This window comes from Ischnura elegans, assembly GCF_921293095.1.
Source record: "Ischnura elegans chromosome 13 unlocalized genomic scaffold, ioIscEleg1.1 SUPER_13_unloc_4, whole genome shotgun sequence".
Taxonomy (NCBI): domain Eukaryota; kingdom Metazoa; phylum Arthropoda; class Insecta; order Odonata; family Coenagrionidae; genus Ischnura; species Ischnura elegans.
In genome coordinates this window covers 1,229,025-1,237,565 of record NW_025791660.1, presented here as the reverse complement: position 1 = coordinate 1,237,565, position 8,541 = coordinate 1,229,025, and positions in this window count along the sequence as shown.

Genomic DNA, 8,541 nt, shown 5'->3' with positions numbered 1-8,541 from the left:
GACATGTTTGTAAATCTTACGAACACAACTTGCACGACGAAGATCGATCCGCAACGTTTACTTGTTAATACAAGAACATGCAATCGAGCCTCAGATTAGAATCGATGATATCTAGTTATCATTTTATCCGCAAATAGCACACCTATAGAACAGGCCAAGCATCCGCGTTTCAAGACAAATTTCTTTCCATTTGAAAAACTAAAGGGACATTTAATATATATTCGTCAATTTTGGTAGTATTATAATTTATGTTTAATTATTATTCTATGCTTAGGCCAGAAACTGAATTTAAGGCCGACTTCATCTTCCACACGGTCACAGTTCATTTACGGTCTTTAAATATTAAAAAGGTTACAAAACATCTTGAACGCTGAATTTAAAGAGTTTTCAAATATTCATGTTAAAAATAATGCAATTAAGCTCAATTAGATACATCTCATAGTTGCAAATACCTCATTTATCGATTGTAGGCCTATTGCGTACGTTATCCTCTAGTGGTCAGAAACGCAACTAAAGTATGGTATCTGAACTAAACCTTTCTACCTTGGTCTGTTATATCGTAGAACGTCAATTAACATAGAATTTGTTGAAGTATTTGCTGATTACTCTGTTGCGATGTGATTTCTTTTTGAGGTCACATTTAAATGTGAGCCTAAAACGCCCTTTTTCTTAATAAGTCTCATGTTTTTGCATTGTTGTACTTCATGGAAATGATCGTAATTTATTAGGAATTCAGTAATCACTGAGTGCTGTGTGGATGCTTAGCTTGAGGAGTGAACTGATTTAGAGACTGTGACAACATGAATGCTACCACTGGGAATTATTCGGATTCTCTAGACAGGAATTCCGAGGGCACCCCGTGCAGACTTTGCATGAAGAATAATGATTATTATTATAACATATTCACTTCAATTGTAGCAAGCCAGATAACTGTAGAGGATGCCTTATATGATTTAGTCGACTTAAAAGTAAGTGGCGGGTTACATGTTATCGATTTCCTTGCCTCTTGTTTTATTCCGTTCTATGAGTACATATTTTCCTTGGTACGTCTGAAATCTCTTGCATATGTTTTAATTCCTTTCTTAGGTTGCTGTCGGAGATGGCCTGCCTACCACTTTATGTCCACTGTGCTTGAAAAAGATCATCGAATTCTACGATTTCAGGAATATTTGCCATGAATCGGACGCAGAACTGAGAAAATTTTCGTCCAGAAATTACTTCAGGGTGAGTGCTTCTTATTTTTTTTCATTGGATGCCTCGTGTAACTTCCACATGATGTTAAATCATTCTCGCAAACAGATATTAACTTGTTCGTGATTATGTACCGTGTAGCCCGGTCATGGTAGTTTCAATTTCATATCGACGAGAATGAAAAATGTAGCAAGATGTTTGTATTTGTTGGTTGAACTGGTTATAACAGTTACTTTAAAAAGTAACTTAATTGTGTATTTGATGAATCATTTGCTACGACGGGGTAAGTATAATGCTTTATGACTGTAGCAAACTGGTACGTGCAACGTTTGTTAAAAATCGCTTTGATTAGGCATCAAAAGTTAATGGGGTATTAAATTTGTTGATGAACAACATAAAGGCCCTTGTGCATGATCGACTGAACAGTGTAAAGAGTCCAATGTCCCACATAGTGTTTCCGAATTAGTTAATCCTGACGAGGCATTAGTTAACCCGCAGCTGGTTACTCAATGGTGAAGAGTGAAGTCGTTTTTTTTTATTTTGGTATAACTAAGTGTTTACAATTCAATCATAGCCGAAAAAGTGAATCATTTGAGTTCATGAATGCCCAACTCAAAATAGATATCAACGATCATGAAAATTTTGTGGAATATGTTTTCGATGTATTTCTTTTGCTTTTTACATCCTGTTTGGTTTTAAATTCCAGCACTTACAGTTTAGATAATTTATAGAATCGTACTTGCCGACTTTAAGAAGTTTATTTACCATTTTGAAGTTGAAATGCACGAAGATATATCCAATGAAATTTTTCAACAAATCGATCTAAAATATTTAGGACAGGTTAAGAAAACTTGTTCGTTGCTATGTTACAATATTAAGAATATGCATTTTTTTATTTTTAACATATCTGATTGATTAATTAACAATATTATTTGCTAAAATTATCTTTGTCAGCTGTTTATAAAATGTTTTATGTCTTAGCTTATATAAACCGTTAATTCATGCAATTCTTCGTTAATAATATTTTGTGTACATGATTTTGGTGCTATAAAAATTACGTACCCAAAAGTGTGTTTTTTATTTATTGAGAGTGTGGTTTTTATTTAGTGAGAGTTGGGTTTTTAGTTATTACGCTGTAAAAATGGGTACATTTATATATGTATCCTAATTTTAAGAGATGTTTTTCGTGATGAAATACAATTTTTTATGTAATGAGATATTTTTCCCTTGTAAGAATCGTAATAAATGTGGCTGGGGATATTAAACACTGTATTGCTTCTTAAATTGGTAGGGGTTGTTCATTACGGTTGATGGTTAAAGGTCTGTTTACTCCATGAACTTACCTGTGCTAGTTATTGTCTAAATAAATGAATCCAGAAATGTACGCAAGAATGCATTGTGTAACACACCCAACTTGTGTGAATGCATGAATAGAAAATAGAACCTGTCTGATTTGGTTCTTGCATTCATTGTTCATGCATTCACACATCAACTTGCATATGTTATTGTGTGGTGTATACAGGCCTTAAAAATATGAGGTGATGATTTTGATTCTCATGATACATTTTTTTTTGGTCAACTTTTTTGAAAATGCTTATTATTTATACAGATAAATTTTTTGCAAATAGCATCATGGCATAGGGAATGGGATGTATGTCATTTTATAGATCTATTTTGTTTAATGAATTTGAAGTGCATGGACAAATTGTTGGAGTTGAGATTGGAATGAACTACATGAATGGGAAGTTCATCTTTTCTTGTATATTTTTGGGATATCTTGCATTTTAATTTTAATGGCTGTCTTTCCAAAATCACCACCAGGTTATGACACGCACAATAAAAACTGTAGGAAGCAGCTTTCCTGAGGCCATAATATCATATTGTGATGTGTATGAGTGTGTTACTTTGCTATGTGTAATATTTCTTCAGCAGACGCTCGCTCGCTGATACGTATTTTGTTATTTTGCATTGCACGGTTCGGTGTCTCTTCTTGAAAGATGCTACCCATGAAGCACTGGCTTAGAATTCAAATCCTGGAGATGTGTGCTGAAATCACCCTGAAATAGCCTATTCTTGTAAATTCCGCATCATCACCTGTTCATTCCTGTTCCTGGCTTCCTCAAAGCGGTCGTATACCCATCTGTCGATCATTTCAAGCTTGTCAATTTTCGTTCTCTGATTTTATATCTTTCTCCCACATGAGACCTGGGCAACTCTTCAAAGACAGTATGTTTAAAATCTTTTACTCTGAAAATAAGTTCCCTTCATTTTGATGCCAGCACCACAGTTTTACCATTCCTGCTTGGATGAATCTTGGCGACATCAGTGTCAGTATAGGGCTTATTCTCGTTAAGCAGTCAAGTAAAAAAAATGTGAAACGTCTGAAATCAACTAATCTGAAGAAGATTGAACATAACAAAAATGGAGGTGGCTGACTGGAAAAAAATTACTCTCTCGGAGTCTCAAACCCTGGTTCTTCAAAATGAAAGTGCGGTGCGTTACCACTAGGCCAAACTGGCATTGAAACAATGAGCCAAATTGTTTAATTAAATTCAATGTGATCGTATTTTTAAATTTTAAATGCTTTTTTCCCTCAAACCGGGGTGTATATGGACAAAACCCTTCAACAGTATTCCTATCTAATAGTGTACTTTCAAGTAAAAAAGGTGTCATCTTCTTTCTTGACATGACTTGCACAAAGTCTCCATGAGACTGTAAGAGATACGTCATGGTGATATCAGGTTGCCTCAGGGATCCCATTTTTTATTTGAATTCAATTATCTATGCTTTCATTAAGTGGCCATAGTCGACATTAACATTAAATAATTTTTCAAATCTTCTTTCCTCAAAATTTTAATCTGCATTGTTATCTCCTATTTATCTCAACAGATTTTAATGATTACCTTCAGTTTTATACAGTTATAAGGAGTGATTTTACTTCAATGGAGCAAAGTGTATTTGAGTAATGTAAAGGAACTCTTACTTGATTCATTTCATTAGAGAAATGTTAGGAAACGTTAATGTTGTATTCATATAAAGATACATTAGTAATGATTTTTAAAAAGAATTAAATGCTCTCATGAGTAGGTAGATCTGTGTATGAAACTAAGAACTGATTTATGGTGTTTATCCAAATCATTATGTTTATTGGTAGTTTCATTGTTCACAGAAGGAGTTATTGTTGTTTATAATCAACTTTCTTTGCTTTGAAAAGTTTTTTTTATAATGGAACTTACCCTTGATCAATGTAATGTTGTCAGGTTCTTAAGTTCAACAATGTCAGGTCAATTTTTTTTCAAAATTTGAGTTTTTTAATATTTCTTGACTGTAGCCATCGCTTGAGACGCGTGAATATCGCAAAAGCGATATGGATGCGATATGCGCAAATAAATGCGAGATAGATGCGGTCACTGGACTTTTATGATATTTTTATGCAAATTTGCCTTTAAGACGGCAAAATTCATACATTATGTGCCAAGCGCAGTTCGAATGCTCTGCCGACACTCACTGCTTAAAACATGTGAGCCACTTGCCAGCTGCTAGTTGGCTGGGCATGGCCACGAACTACAAGTAGGCACGGGCAAGCTACACCTCTGCCACTATATGTCTTGTTCCTTAATTTATTTTTATTTTACAACATAATTATTTAAAATATTCTGTATTTTGTCATATAACTGTTCTAGAATATTACCTACTACTTAAGAGCACTACTTTTCTAGGTCAGTGCAACTTATGATCTAAACTCTATTTATTTTATTTACCAATGACCCAATTAATACAATTTGAAAGCAAAAAAATCATCTCCTATGCCTACACTATTTAAAAAATCAGGATATTTTTCAAATAACCATTATACTATTATTATACTTAAAACTGACATTGCATGAAAATGGCACATTCATTTTTATTTAATTGCACTTTCAATAACAGTTTATCGCATTTTGTTGCGTCTATTTTTTATTTTTATAATGAGGTAGATGATGATAAAATGTAGTGAAAAACATGCCTTGAAATGTAATCGGAGCATGCTAAAGTGAAAAAAGAAATGCCTGACGATTTGCTGCTAAAGATTGAAGTGTCAGAGACCCGGAAATTGTTTATGCGTTGTCAAATAAAGTCTCATGTGCATGTAAACATATTTTCTTTCTTTTGTTCGGGGCCCCTCCCTCACCTTTAACTGTGATCTCATGAGGCTAAGGTTATTTATAATTAAAAGCATCTTTGCGACGTTTCGGAAATTCATTGTTTCTATTCAAGGCATTTCATGGTGGGTACAATGAAGGCATGATGGGTAAAGTATTGGAAATTAATTTAAGTGCGCAAAAATTATGCTAGAAAACATATTCATCCTTAGGTGTAAAATAAAAGAAAATAGGATTTTTGATGTGATACATCTTATCTGTAATTGCTAACTCTATTTTACATAAAATCTTCCTATATTTGAATATTATTTTTATATTTGCATTTCTATTAGTGCCTTCATTAAAATTATTTGTATTTGTGGTTATAAAAACAGTTTCCTTAAAATATCTCTCAGATAAACTGTATTCTGATTTTAAAAATGCATTATAAAATTTAAAAGTTTTCTTTGAATTTTGTGGCTTACAACTTTAAATATAACCTTAATATAAATAAGTTTAAAGGTTACCTGTTTTGGGAAATACATTTTTAGGTACTGAGTTTTTCATCCCACATAACAGTCTCCAAAATCGTGGCAAATATATGATATGCAGAAGGTTGCCCTGTAATTACACCTGGTCAGATTCTCCAACTCCATCTTGGCTGACATTTCTTTGTTCGAGTTTTCCAGGAGCTGTATTACGGATCTCCAAACCGATCAGTGTGGCACCGATCATTGGGTGGGACTTCACACCGACTCCCGGTAAGCAGTCGTGTGATTCTGTACAAACCCAAGCGGTACAGCACAAAGAAGAAAAAGAGAGATCATTGATAGCTGTACGGACACCTAAAATGTATCGGAATGGCCACCGAGTAGAGGGTTTCATGAATCCCCCCATGCACATTGTACATTTTATTTTGTTTTTCCCTCATCAACAAATAAATGTGAGACTTTCTGCAATGTTTAATCTTTGTCAAACTTTGAATAGGCCAGTATAATTTACTGTAACATCAAATACTCATTACCTTAGCTTAAATATAAGGTATTGGTTAATAAATATGAGACCTGCCATCATTTTATCATTTTCTCTCATTAATGATATCACTTTCACTCACTTAGAATAGGCTTTATTTCACTCAATCATAATTTATTTACTCCCTTCACATAATAAAAGAGAGAGATAATTAGAAATAGAATGGAGAAAAAGATAAATTGTGACAAACCTCTTTAATGACTTGGCGATGAGGGGAAAACGAAATAAAACACATGATTTGCATGGGGTATTCATGAAACCGACTAGTCGGTGGCTGTATAGACACCTTTTTTGTGTTGGTATGGCTAGCGATGACCTTCTATTTTCAAGTCGGTGCTGCACCCATCGGCTTCTTACAGAGTCGCAGGACCTGGCCAATCGGTGCTGCACAGATCAGTTTGGAGATACAGAATACGGCCCCTGACCCAGCAGAATTCCTGAGTAACCTTCCACAAATCTCTACGCTTGGAAAACCTGTGATAACCCTTTATATGATATGCATGCCTGGCAAGGTATGGTATAATTTTTTGGGGCTATCGACTTTATTAAGGTGTAATAATGTATGATCAAAGTATTTAAATTCCTTTAATCTATTTTGAGGTCAATTTCTTGAAACCATTTTTTAAATCTGCTTTTATGACATTTGTGTAGTGATTGTGTGAAAATTTGAATGGGATACTGTTTTAATTTGTGGTTCAATTTTATTCTTGGAGTTTGAAGGGTGAAGACAGAAATATTGTCTAAGTACTAATTGGAATGGTTAATGTTTTTTGCTCATATTTTTCTAGTGTCTTTGAGTTTATGCAGATAACTGTGTTGAGAAACTTTTTCATGTAACTGTCGAGTTAAAGATTTTGTTTGCTAGGTGTATGTATTTATTTTGTATTTTAATGGTTCATTTGATTAATAATTAAAAAATCTGGGTGATTAATAAGGTTCTGTCCACCCTATGATAAAAACGGAGCTATGTGTCCAAATTTCTAATGGGTTACATATGAAAGGAAGGAAGCTGTCCATCGTCAGATGCAATTTTTCTGTATAATTGTGGCAGAGCTTGAATCGTGATGGTTTAAGTGTTCATCTTTTGAGGTTTTGCATGAATGAAGCCATTTTTCAATGTATTCACGTGGGTGCAAGTGCGGACCTGTCAGACCATGTACCATCGAATGGGACAAGTAATAATCAGATAGTGCAATGCCTGGAGAATCTGCAAGCATTGATTGGCCCTAACATTTGATTACTTCCAGCTTGGTTCTAAAGGATTTTTTAATGTGAGGTGAATCATTTATATGCTTTATAATTACTGTTGAATCATTGGAAACTCAAGTTCCTTGCTTAATACTAAATTACCAACGCATGGAATGGCTGGGTGGGTAACTCCAAGTACAAAGCAAACTCTTCTTAAGTTTTCCATTCTTCTTCTTCAAGCAATACCTCCATTTAATTTTCATTGAAGGCTTTTCGTCTTCCTTCAAATGGACAGTCATCATCATTAGAATTACTGTGTTTGAAGCAGTGATACCAATCATTTAACGTTTCTTCTTGTGTAGCAGCATCTCGGTTAACTTAATGGGACTCTTGATGAACTTCATCCCCTGTTTTCTTTGAGTGAAAGAAGGAAATCATTTCCTTTCACAATTGATGGTTAATTGGCTCAAACTTAGACATTTTCTCACAAGACTAAGTATCTATTACCGAGATGTATTCATCATGGTCATCGAGCGGTTTGTCTACCAAATGTCTTAGCTTGAGTCATAATGTTTCTGGTATTTCAAAAACGATGAGCAATCAGTTCTACAGCCATCTATTCACACACAGCAAGAACTTTGCATAGTCCATAACACATAATTGTGGTATGACTGGTTTTGCAAGTTTTAAGGATAATAGTATTAGTGTTATTTAAAAAACAGTTTCATAAAAAAGGATCTGGAAAACAAGATGACTTTGAGGTTTCTTTTCTTTCTGAATAAATGTAACACCCAGTATTCTCCTCCAGAGTTTATATTTAAATATTAACAGGAGGTCTAGAAGATAATAAATGCATTGAAAACATGTTCCACATGTTTTTTCCTCAGCTGTACTGTTGAGAAAAGAATAAATAGTGATTTTGGCTTAACAAAAGGCACTACTCCAAAAATTATAATTGTGGAAGCAGATTGTGTGTAACAGTAAGAAACTCGATTATTTCATTTTTTCA